Source organism: Periplaneta americana, chromosome 13, assembly GCF_040183065.1.
Source record: "Periplaneta americana isolate PAMFEO1 chromosome 13, P.americana_PAMFEO1_priV1, whole genome shotgun sequence".
NCBI lineage: Eukaryota > Metazoa > Arthropoda > Insecta > Blattodea > Blattidae > Periplaneta > Periplaneta americana.
Window position 1 is genome coordinate 24974087 of NC_091129.1, and position 14531 is coordinate 24988617.

Below are 14531 nucleotides of genomic sequence, written 5' to 3' on the forward strand. Positions count from 1 at the left end.
GTTTCTTTCAACAAATCAATGATATATGCTCGAGGGATGGTTTTACTTGACTATTGCACTTTTAATACTAAATATTACTTTTGACCAATAAAACGGTAGGAAACAACGTGTTTCAACCAATCATGATTGCTTATCCTACAATTTTTATCACGTTCCTAGCATTTGTTTGCTTTTATCACCTCCCTAGCATTTGTTTCATTGTTTGCCAACACTGAACTTTCAATAACTGTACCTTTTAAAATCATTCATGTTTATTGCATCATCCTTAATTAAAACTTTTCTTTCATTTATCTTGTTTATATTATTTAGGTTATGTTATAGCTTCTGCTATATGAGATTATGGATTGCCACACATTAGAGATTGTTTTATATTCACGAAGAAAGGTAAAACATTTAGGATACGATATCTTAGGCCATTTTGAGTGAAAAAGCTCATATGAACACATGTCCGTTTTAGAACTATGGCGGAAATAGATGCATTTTTTTGGTAAAACGTCTCGCCCCAATGTGAATCAAACGTTACAATATGATGCTGACGTGAAACACAGGGGCGTATTTTGCGGGCTACCGGGGCTACCGGCGGTAACCCAAGGAAATTACAAAAGAAAAAGTTTATAATATAACATAATGTAATAATTTTGTATTATTAGTTTTACCATAGTAATTAAAATTAAAGTAATTGTTAGATATATTTTGTGTAATAATAGGGTCAGCGGTAGCCCAAACCCTTTAACCAGTATACGCCACTGGTGAAACAAGGTCATCGGTTGCAATGAATAACGTAACATTGGAATCTGCATTGTGAGCGATGTAGATAAGATAAGACAAACAAACCGGGTGGTGGGGCATTACAAATGTCACAACAAATACGCTATCACTTATTGGTTCACAGCAGTTCAGTCAGCTACCTACAGTACAGTAGTTATACAGGTACAGTTATCGAAAGTGGTAAGTTGTGTTTTTCAATATGCCTTATAAATTTTCGACTATAGAATACGCCGATATTGTGTACGTTTATGGTTTGTGTGATGGAAGTACCTTGCGTGCCGTCGCTGAATATAAACGACGCTTTTCGAACAGAAGGGTACCATATCGAAGAGTATTTACTGTCTATGGGGTAGGATGAAAGATTTGGTAAGCCAAAGGAAGGTGGAAACGAGAGAGGCGCTAATCGACCGTATTTTGGATGCGGCATAAGAACAGTTACGTGCAACTCTCCCGAGCGATGAGCGCGATTCATGCCCGAGCGCAACAGTGCATTGAAGCAGAAGGAGGTACCTTTGAAAATGTGCGAAAACATCGACCCCGATTTCTAGAATATTATGTAGCCTATGTATGCATACGTGAATATAAACTTTAAATTTGTCCGTTATCTGTCTCTAAATGCGAGTTAGTACAGTGGGATCCCAGAAGTTTTTGTGAAATCAAAGAGCCATATCTCCGTAACCGTTCGAAAACGGACCTATATTCATATGAATTTTTTCACTCACAATGACTTCAGAATTGACAACCTAAATTGTTTACCTTTCCTCGTGAATTACTCTGTATATATATTGACAATTATAGTTGAATGCAACTGTTTTAATAAGAAGTTTTTGTGAAACCAAAGAGCCATATCTCCGTAACCGTTCGAAAACGGACCTATATTCATATGAATTTTTTTCGCTCACAGTGACTTCAGAATTGACAACCTAAATTGTTTACCTTTCCTCGTGAATTACTCTGTATATGTATTGACAATTGTAGTTGAATGCAACTGTTTTAATAAGAATGAAATTGAATCAACAAAGACTTCTTCACTAGTAATCGTCCACACAGTTGAATAAAAATTGTATAGTTGTAACAAATGGTAACAAGAGAACAGCTGATCACAACACACTACTGACATCTAGCGGAATATTTGTAATCATGAGATGGTACAATAACACATTTTCAAGACACTTTGGGGGAGAGTTGGGTAGTATCGGACATCGGGTAATATCAGACAGTGCGTTTCGTTCATCTACCAACAGATGGTAGTACCTGAATAACATGGTTACGTTTCTGTTTGCGACATCACAGAAACGTAACCATGTCATTCAGGTACTATCATCTGGTGGAAGATGAAAGAAACTCACTGTCCGATATTACCGATGTCCGATGCTACCTTACTCTTCCCTAATACCCATTTTAGTAAGTCGCATATTTTATTGTATTAGAGTAATTCATTTCTTCAAATCTTTATATACTTTCTTGTAATCGTGTAATAGTCAATTAAATCCCACTTGAGTTTTGATTTTCACTAGACTATTACACTCTTACTACGTCATACTACTTTTGACCAATAAAACGGTACGAAAGGACGTATTTCAACCAATCATGGCTGCTTATCGCACAATTTTATCGCGTCCCTAGCATTTGTTTAATTTTATCGCGTCCCTAGCATTTGTTTCTTTGTTTGCCAACATTTGAAACTGCGCCGGTCTGGACATTTATATATATATATATATATATATATATATATATATATATATATATATATATATAAAATTACAAACCACTCCAGTCGATGCACAGCAGTTTCAAATATGACTCGCATTGGCATTCAAGAACAAGAATTAATACAAATCACTGATCATACCTATGCATCTTCTGAAATCCGATTTACCAATAAATGAAGAGCACCATTCGGAAATCCTGAATAAGTTGAATACACCATGTAGGCCTAAATCAACTAGTTCCACTTCTATTATGCACACGTCCAATATAACATCAATTGAACCACCAACCACATTCAAATTTGAAAATTGTACATTCAATAATTATTCCTTTTAAAATTATTCATTCGGAAATTCTGAACAAGTTGAATACACCATGTAGGCCTAAATCAACGAGTTCCACTTCTATTACGCACACGTCCAATATAACATCAATTGAACCATCAACCACATTCAAATTTGAAAATTGTACATTCAATAATTATTCCTTTTAAAATTATTCATGTTTATTTTTTATGTCATCGTCGTTAATTAAAACTTTTCTAACACTTGTGTATATTAGTTAGGTTATGTTATAGCTTCTGCTCTGAGAGGATAAAAAGAACTTCTGCTATATGACATTATGGATAGTCACGTATCAGAGATTGTTTAATATCAAGATTTATTGAATAGTAATCATAACAGTGTCTGTATAAAGACACTACTGCCATCTAGCATGCATCTAGCGTAATATTTGTAATGTTGAGATGGTACAATAATACATTTGAAGACAGTTGTATTTTCGTAAGTCAATTAATATTTTATTGTATTGGAGTACTTCGTTACTTCTAATCTTTATATACTTTCTTCTAATCGTGTAATAGTCAATTAAATCCCACTCGAGTTTTGATTTTCTCTAGATAAATCAAAACGTCTAGTGAGATTACTGTTGATAAAATATCCTCGTAAAGGAGAAAAATGTTATGTACAAATTAAGAACAAGCATAATCTGTCAGCTAGGTTATGAATGACATTAATTTTTTTTGCAGATTAGGGTTTTCCGCTTTTTGATAAGTGAAAGAATGCACTTAAAGTGACACTAATATGGTTAGTTTGAATATTAGACTATTACCATTGTTTTTAAAAAATCGAAAAAAGATTCGTCTCTCTGACATATTCGTACTAAAAGTTTTTAAACTTTCTCTTTTCCTGTGAAATAAAAATTGGATAAAACTGCTTATGTCGAAACGATGAGAGAAAATCGCAGAAACAGTAACTCTGACAATGTCACGTGCAGAGCTTTACATATTCCATAACGAAGCAAGCTGCTGCTCTGCAGGTGTTTCAAGTGGAGTTTTAATTTTTAAACCGGAGCCTAGTGACTGAATTTTCGAATGCCAAGCACAGTGTAAATATTAAAACTCTGGACTTCAAATAACAAGCTACTGCCACTGTAACTGCAATGCAATTTCTATGCACGTGTCGAAGTTTTCATTCACCATGCTGTGTTGATTTTGTACAATTGACTATTCTTACTCCATTGTATTCTCTATACGTTTCATCTCTCCATTATCTTTTCATCTCTCTCGACCCATAGATAGCTCAATGAACTTCCATCACCTCCACAGAAATTCTCTTCCGACATACAAACTGACATTTATTCGGGACAAAGCTAGTATGGGGCAGTTTTATTATACGGGGTGGACCATTTAATTTGATACTGTACAATATCTCCAAAGTAAGCGTTGTAGAAATAAATGTCTAGAATAAAAATTCCTTCATATTAAGGGGGAAAGTAAATGCCATTTGTCGTGTTTTATTTTGAGGAAGTTGCGATGGTTATTTTAAAGTCAATTTAATTTTTAAAAATAGGAACCTACATAGGAAACGTAAAAAATTATATATTACAGTTATATGCACACTAACAAAAATATAATACAGGGACATCATTTTATTTTTACTAACACTTTTAATATTAACTTGACTATACCTCTGGATCAACGCTGTTTGCTATCCCCTTCCACGACTGGAGTTCGATGATACTGACGTAATATACAAACAAATCACTTTACTAGGTATAGGAGGGAAGAAAAGTAGTTCATCCATTTACGTAAACTAGGAAATATTGCGCTTTTGAGTCTAATCATTTTCATTAGGTTTTTGTTTAATCAAAATACAGTACAGTATTAACAATGAGTGTTTTTACTCACGAACTGATTTGTCCATGTGGACGTATTCATTATGCAGCGTATATTATACTGTCTACAGCACATTAGCGTACAATATAGAGAATGAAGTTAAATTGAAAAATAATCATAATATGTATATTAAACACATTTCGATACAGGCTTCAGTTCTAATGTGCATATTATCGCACTATAGCATATTGTACTTAATTCCAATTACCAGTTCTTCGTACAAGTAACTCATGTTGAAATAATTCTCTACCTACTCTATAAAAGAGTACCTTGCGTACTGTAAATTCAATCTTCACTTCTGACCGATCCGAAAAGATAAAATTACTCAGACATACTATCTACTGTCCGTCCAAGTGGTTATGTCGTAGGGTCATAGAAAGGAGGGAACTCACGTGACAGTTAATTACTTAACGAGGCCCTTTTATTTAAGTTATTTTAAACAGTTGTATAATATTAAGTAGACGTCCAATTCCTAACAGAAATTAATGTTCTCAGAAAAGAGCTAAGACAGCCCAGCCACTAGCTGGCGAATAAAAGCTGGTTGGGGAAACCGGGATACGATGTAGACAAATGGACGACAGTACCTATGCGAAAATGATTCAGTATTGAAAGCTCTTTCGTCACTGGAAAATGCGAACATATTTTTGGAACGTACTGTGGCTACTATGACTGTATATGCGGTCTTGGATCTGTGTGGAAGACGGTTGAAGGGGTGGGAGTGAAGCACATTCAAAAACTCAAGTACGATAAAAATTGAAGTAAAAATAAAATGATGTCCCTGTATAATTATTAAAAAATTAGTAAAAGTCAGACATGTTTCGGAGATTCTTCTCCATCCTCAGTGACTTTACCACGACGGCTGGTTCAGGTGATCGAACCGCGTTGTTGCTTGGCTTCAAGTCACTGAGGATGGAGAAGCATCTCCGAAACATGTCTGACATTTACTAATTTTTTAATAATTATAATATATTTATTAGTGTTCATATAACTGTAATATATAATTTTTTAGGTTTCCTATCAAATCTATGAACACTGTATAATTGGCCCAACATGTGTGGTTTATCTTTGAATATGAAAAAGCTAGTCAAGAAAAACTGGTCAACTTTTACTACGACGTGCGTCTTAAAATAGAACTTTGAAATAAAAAATTTGGTTTAATAAATCCTGCTTAAAGGAGGCTACAGTCTCCTTTAAGCCAAGCAACAACGCGGTTCGATCACCTGAACCAGCCGTCGTGGTAAAGTCACTGAGGATGGAGAAGCATCTCCGAAACATGTCTGACTTTTACTAATTTTTTAATAATTATAATATATTTATTAGTGTTCATATAACTGTAATATATAATTTTTTACGTTTCCTATCAAATCTATGAACACTGTAGAATTGACCCAACATATGTGGTTTATCTTTGAATAGGAACCTACATTTTTTATGTTGTTTTCTCATTCCTCATAAAAAAAAAACTAGACAACATTTGTATGAAGCACTTTGCAATAGTTGTTCTTACACCAACGTAAATAACAACAAAATATATGAATGGCTGTGTACGAAGAGCGCAATGAATGGTTGGACCCATTCGAAACAGTCCAGCATCACAGTAGACGAGGAGGCAATGAGACATTGTGGCCGTTGTTTGTAACCATTTGTGGACCATTTAAGTTGATACTGTCCAATATCTCCAAAACTAAGCATTGTAGAAATAAATGTCTTGAATAAAAGTTGCTTGATATTATGGAGGAAAGTAAATGCTATTTGTCGTGTTTTATTTGGAGGACGTTGTGATGGTTATTTTAGGGTCAATTTATTTTTTTTTAAATAGGAACCTACATTTTTTATGTTGTTTTCTCATTCCTCATAAAAAACTAAACAACTTTTGTATGAAGCACTTTGCAATAATTGTTCTTACACCAACGTAAATATCAACAAAAATTATGAATGACTGTGTACCAAGAGCACAATGAATGGTTGAACTAGAGCTGGGGACGGAGCGAGTAGACCTGTTGAGTTTCTCGGTTCTATCGGTTTATGTGCTTGCAGCGGAGCACCGAAGTTACTCGGTTAACCGTAGCCGTTACCGGTTAGTTCAAACGTTCAGAGTTTACGTGTTTTACTTAATTCTAGCAGACAACTACGTTGTTACTGTTGTATTTAAATATTTTCTGCTGCAAGGACAAATTATTTCTTATCCCCAAGGCGGACTGAAAGGCATTATTATTATTATTATTATTATTATTATTATTAGGTTAGATATTATTATTATTATTATTATTATTATTATTATTATTATTATTATTATTATTATCATATTAGAGTGTTTCATTAATATTAAAATATGTTAAAAAAAGGAAGTGCATTATATAATTCCATTGCCGCTGTAATTATATTTTAGTTCCTATTTTATTTTACTTATTTATTTATATTATTAGTTTTTATTTTAATATTATATCTGAACTGCGACCGAGCACGAGCGCTGCTCATTCGGTTTCAGATTTTGTTAATACTTCTGTATCTTCTTTTTATATTGCTTGTATTATTTTATTTGTATTTCTCTTTGTTTGTTTTGTAATTATATTTCTTTATTCTGTATATTTGAAATAAATAAAATTGAAAATAGAAATTGAAATTTTTCTTCTATTTGTGTCTATTTGATTTATGTTACCTCATCAGTCATCATATTATTTGTATTTATTTCTACGAATTATGTTACCTAATTACTTTAATTTATCAATAATATTACTGTTCACCAAAGATAACATGGTTGTATTGAATGCTAGTAATATTATAAAATAAATAAACATTATGTTCTTCAGTTTAAGATTCCACGTTTTATTGATTATTTTATCCACTTTCCGTAATAGTAAATAATTCTGTGTGTTATTTTAAAGTGTTTTAGGCAGCGCTTCATGGAGGCCCTTTCTTTTTTTCTTTTTTACTTAGCTGCAGCGTTTAAAGTTTACCTCACATGTTAATTTATTAGCTGTTAGTATTATAAATTATTTTATCAATTTTATTTCGTCTGTCATATATAACAGCACTGAAAGTTAAATGAACCTTTCATACAAAATAACTCCGCAAACAATTGTAATGACTAGACTTCGTGGAATTGCCACGAGAATCGCAAAGTTTACTACGCACGCGGTATAGACTGTATGACAAGGGGACGTGCAACGGATGGAGTGTGCCTCTGATGTAAACACTGAGCAGTATACTGTGGTTACAATAAAACCTGTATCCTGTATTCAAGAAATATAATGAATGATCATTGAAGTAGCAAATGTCTAAACATGTAAATACACAATTATGTTATGGTGAGATATATTAACTCTTAAAATTTAATGTATAAAACTGAATACCTCGTTGTGGGCAATAATGGAAGAGATATTATCCTACCGCAAGGAACAATTAAATTTGTGAGACATTTTAAGTATTTGGGGTCTATTATCCACGAGTCTGGGAGCTGTGAAGCAGATGTAGATCACAGAGTGCAAGAGGCAAGAAGGGCAATAAAGATGCTGAATGGGGTACTGTGGAGTAGATCCATTTCCAAACAAATGAAGAAAATAATTCTACAATCTATAGTTGAATCTATACTAACATACGGGGCAGAGGGTTGGGCACTTGTTGAACGTCAGAAGTGTAAGATACAAGCGACGGAGATGGAGGGAATAGGAAGAGCTGCTAGAGTATCCAGATTGGAAAGGAGAAGGAATGAGGATGTGAGGCAAATGATGGAGATGGAAGAGTCGGTAATTGAAAGAATCGAAAAACGAACTCTTCAATGGTATGGCCACGTAAAAAGGATGAAAGAAGGAAGATGGCCAAAGATTATTCTGGAATGGTCACCTAGGGGAAGGAGGAAGCGTGCGAGACCAAGAAAAACATGAAAAGCCGGTGTCATGCAAATGATGAAGGACCGACATATGCAGGAGGAGGATTGGCGGGATCGAGAAGGATGGCGGAAGGGAATTCAGGGCAACCGCTGAAGAGTGGAAGAGCCCACAAAAGAAAAGAAGAAAAGAAGAAAATTTAATGTAAGATACTCACATCATCCTTGAATATGTGCATTGCAGTGAAGAGTTACGTACATTTTGAGCGAGTGCAAAGTAATATCCTACGATGGTCACTCAAACACTTTTTATATTGGGAAAATGTACGTTCAACATCACACGATGTAATACGTACATATTTGAAGAACGTAAAGTCACTACTTTTTAGTACACCAACTTCAGATGTCTTGTCGTGACCTGATGGTACATCATTTATAGTACGAAGTTGTGAATAGGCAGAATTTTTAGCAATAATGTTTCTGAACTTACATTTCACTTTTTCTGAAATTAGTGAACTGTTATTTTGGATAACGGTTTGTGATACTTTATCCACTATATTGAGGGCTTCTGAGAGTTGTATTTTACACGATTCTAACAGGGTGATGCTTTTGGACACAATTTAAAAATTAGAATCAATGAACAGAATATCTTCCAATTGTTCAGAAGGCAATGATTTTACAGCTGCAACGGCGGAACTGTCTGTACTATCCAATGCATCAATTACCTCCATTATTTTGCCGTAATGTTCTGCATAATAATTAACAGCATGCAACCACGTTCTCTAAGGGTCAAGACTGGCTGCGGGGTTAAGGGTATTCCAGGTGCAATTATTTAGAACAGCAACACATTCATTGTAGTATGTTCGATTGAATTCTTGTCTGCACTGAACAAATGTTAAGTTTTGACTATTCCAACCACAGTAATGCAAAAATAAGTGCTTACATAGGTATACATTAACTGTAGCTGCTCTATCTATTTGGACGGGTCACAACTCTTAACATGAACTGCTTATATTACGAGACCGGGCGGTCGCTCACCTCTTCTATACTACCGTACATCGGCAACCTGATTGCATGCTGCGTGTGGCAATTCAACGAAGTCTAGTAATCACGCAAATGGTATTTGCAACCGCCACTTCGCAATGAAGAGAAGCACTTTTTCCTCGTCAATTGGCAAAGCGAAAGCGCTTTACTACAACGATTTTAAAATACGCTTGGTTTCACTTTCAAATTACGTTCTAAAATCGACTCAGTCTATCTAAATTTTAAATCTGCCGCCACAAATTTGTACTCTGTACTGTACTCGGTTCAACCAAGTAATGACGTCACAGTAACTGCTTCGAACCGAACCGCTCCGTCCCCAGCCCTAGGTTGGACCCATTCGAAACAGTCCAGCATGACAGTAGACGAGGAGGCAATGAGACATTGTGTCGTTGTATTGTAACCACTTGTGGACCATTTAAGTTGATACTGTCCAATATCTCCAAAACTAAGCATTGTAGAAAGAAATGTCTTGAAATACCATTTGCCGGGTTCGATTCCCGGTCGGGGCAAGTTACCTGGTTGAGGTTTTTTCCGGGGTTTTCCCTCAACCCAATATGAGCAAATGCTGGGTAACTTTCGGTGTTGGACCCCGGAATCATTTCACCGGCATTATCACCTTCATCTCATTCAGACGCTAAATAACCTAAGCTGTTGATAAAGCGTCGTAAAATAACCTACTAAAAAAAAAAAGAAATACCATTTGTCGTGTTTTATTTGGAAAACGTTTGGATGGTCATTTGAGGGTCAAGGTACGTTTTTTAATTGGGAACCAATATTTTTTATTTTGTGAATGATCCCATTTGGTAGCCTGGGCGCAAACTTCTGTGTTTATTTTACAATTCATTTTATTTTTTCAGATATGACTAGCAATATAATAGAATAAGTATATATAAATTTCAGTCAAAAGACACATCTATTTGCAAATGTTTATTCGCTATATGAATATGGAATATATTAACGTTTTCGCCTTATTGGGCATCATCAGATATAATAAAATATGTAATCTGAACCTCGATCAAATTGAGCAAATAACAAATGAGCAATGTATTATACATGGTGTTGGATCTTCATGAGCTTTATGTATAAAACTATAAATAAAATTGGAGGATAACTAATATCAATGTGATGCAAACTTTTGAAATTGAAATTGAAATTGATTGTGTATACATATAACTCATGTTACAGTGTAAATACAAATTAATCAATTAGATTTATACGAATTATAAGTAATGTTAAAATAAATTATGAATAAAATGAATATATTAGCTTAAAAAATTAATTAAAATTCACATAGTTCGATGAATGAAATGTGAAATGTCTTAAGGTACAATACAAAATTGATGTTGTGTTGTGAACTGATGGATCTTATGTTGTCGATTGGTTGTAATTATACATGTAGAATTTCAATCGTGTACTGAAAAACAAAGGTGGGGAGAATCAGAGTTGTAATTCGTAATAGTTATACTTGATATAAGCATTAATTAATATTCAAAATAGATGTAAAGTTATTTATTTTAGAGATGGATGTAATAAATTTTTATAAGATTACTTACATATACGTTCGCTTGTGATCTGAATGTTATCTGACATTGATGCAAATAGTGGTTGTTATTGATCATTTGGATCTAAAATATTCTATCTGATTTTAATAACATAAAGATAGTTATCATTGATGATTGCTGTGTGTAATCAAAATTTATCAGGGTCTGTATATGTAACGATGATTTCTGTAAAAAACAAGAAAATGTTGGTTTTACTATTTTATCGCAATCTATTTAAACAGTTTTAAGAACGAGGGAAGAAATATGAAAATTATTAAGTATTAAGAGGCAAATGCAAGTTTGGAAATACTAAGAGTTTGTTTTAATATTAATAACGGTTTTCGATTACTTAGATATGTATATGTCTTGATGTTTGTAGAAGTGTGTTGGTGGTTTGAAGCGAACTAAAGACTGGATGATCGTATATGTTCAGCTGTGTAGTGGCGCAGTGATTTTAAAGGGAACTATTTGAACAGCGTATCATGGACGTTTGTGATGTAAACAAAACAGAGAGTTTGTGTGCTCTCAATGTTGGGTCTTCAACTTCTTGTCTGCTCGCTTGGGATATGTGGATAAAAAAGGCGAAATATTGAGCCGGTGTTTTATACGTTCCTGGGTAGCTCAGTCGGTAGAGCATTGGTGACCTAAGCCAAAGCTCCCGGGTTCGATACCCGGTACCGGAAAATTTTTCCCCTTGTAATTATTCATCATTTAATTCTTTCTTTTATCCTTCCGTCGATAACTTCCCTTCGTCATTGATTTATACTTTGCTTTAATGTTGTGTTCGTTCTTCCTTTATTTTTATTTTCCCCGTCGTCCCTTTTGTGCTTTACTTTCCTCTCTTTTCTTTTCCCCCCGACTACCATAAAGCGGTCACGCCAATGTGTGCAATTACGGTGATGAAGGCCATCTTTACAATTTAATATCGGGAAGGCGATAAATGTCCTGAAAGCTATGGACACGGCTATAATAATAAATGATGCCGGTAATTGACTGTACAGCGACGAGACAGGTGCTTGTAGCAGACTGGGGTTAATTATCTGGTCCTCGTGACGTCGTCGTGGTGGGTGGTACTTCAACCACCGATTCAGGGGCAACTAATCACCTCTGTAAGCGATACGCGTTTGTAGTAAACACGCCTGTGAAACCTTAAGTTTTTGCACAGAGTCTTTTCTAACTAAGAAATGAAACTTTACATAAAAACTGTTCTGAATTAAAATATTTATTTATTTATTTGTTTATTTATTTATTTCATCAATCATTGTTCACGTCATGGCGGATTAGATGTATTCCAGTTCTTAATCCGCCATCACTCTCAATAAAAATATAACACAAACTAATACATAATGAACCTATAAGCATCCTCTGTTTACAATAATAATAATAATAATAATAATAATAATAATAATAATAATAATAATAATAATAATAATAATAATAATAATAATGGTACACAACTAATAATAAGTATAGCTCTTATATTTAAAACTCCTACCTTAGCTTTTTCATTTTATGCTCAATCTCTTAAGAATTATTCTGTTAACTTCATTGACTACTCTTCGTAGTTTCTTATCGTGTGACTCCTCAACCTTTATAATTCCATCTCCGTTAGAGCTTTGACTTTCTCTTCCCATCTAATTTTAACTCTAAAAAGAAATTTTCCTAATTTATGCAAATTGCTGGCGTTTAGGTGACCATTCATTTTTTTATACGCCACTATAGCGTTTATTTGAAGAAATTTTTTATCTACCCAACTGTGTCTCAAATCATTCGTTGCCTGGCACTTTAGCTCAATATTGCATTGCGTCTTCAGCTAGTCCACACAAAGGACATTTATCCTTCTCTACGTTCCCTCTCCTATTTGAATTAAAATATTTATTTCCACAAGATGTAGAAAATATTAACCCATTTTCTAAAAAAAAAAAAATTGATAAAAGTCTTATATCATCGGCTTACAAGCAGAACACAATAATTTTGAAAGTCATATTGAAGTTAAAGTTTCAGATAAGTTGGAATATATATATAGTATTAATTATAATTAAATATCCGTGGAAAAGAACCCTAATTCACCAAGCGGTATGCTAGGGTTTTAGTTTTGTCATACTACTTTAATTAATTTATATGGTATTAATATAGTAGTATAATAATATTATATAATAATGATAATAATAATAATAATAATAATAATAATAATAATAATAGTATATAATATAGTAGTATAGAAGTAATTATTTTATAGTTTCCGTCTACAACTTATCAATTAATACAGAAACAATACTTTGTTATTTCACATTACAAGGTTATACTTCCACTTTAACATTACAAGGTCATAATTCCACTAATGTCCCGCGCCGTAGCGTCATGGTCTAAGGCATCCTGCCTAAAACTCGCGTTACGGAATACGCGCTGGTTCGAGTCCTCATAGGGGAAGAAATTTTCTCATGAAATTTCGACCAGTGTATGGGACCGGTGCCCACCCAGCATCGTGATGCACTTGTGGAGCTACGATAGGTAGCGAAATCCGGTTGCGAATGCCAGCTGTAACAGCTGGAGGGGGATCATCGCGCTAACCACACGATACCTCCATTCTGGTTAGATGATCGTCCACCTCTGTTTCGGCATGTGGGCGTGAGGCCAGCAGCCGGCTGGTTGGCCTTGGCCCTACACGGTCTGTAGCGCCACGGATAATTATTATTAATTCCACTAGTATTTTCGATTTTTAAGGATATATGTACGTGAACGACCACAAATATTATCAGATAATGCAGGCTCTAAATTTCTAAAATTTTATAAAAGAATGAACTCACAATTGGACAACAATTACAAGGTACCACAACAAGACTTATTAGAACTTAAATATCTGATAAGAGTGTAAAAAGCTTACTTACTTACTTACTTACTTACTTACAAATGGCTTTTAAGGAACCCTCAGGTTCATTGCTGCCCTCACATAAGCCCGCCATCGTTCCCTATACTGTACAAGATTAATCCAGTCTCTATCATCATATCCCACCTCCCTCAAATCCATTTTAATATTATCGTCCCATCTACGTCTCGTCCTCCCCAAAGGTCTTATTCCCTCCGGCCTCCCAACTAACATTCTATATCCATTTCTGGATTCGCCCATACGTGCTACATGCCCTGCCCATTTCAAACGTCTGGATTCAATGTTCCTAATTATGTCAGGTGAAGAATACAATGCGTGCAGTTAATAGTTATTGATATTAATTTTCAAATCAGTTTTATCAAAGTATGAAAAACAAAATAAAGAAATGTGCAGTTACTTCATTTGGTAACAATAACATTGTTATGGTCTCTTTGACATCTTTATTATTTTTCCTCCATGTAATAAACACTAATTTCTGAAAAGTAGATTACTCTCAGATATGTAGAGTTGTTTATTTTAATACAATTAATTTTTTATTTCTCCTTTTTAAAATATATTAAAATTTACATAATATATTGT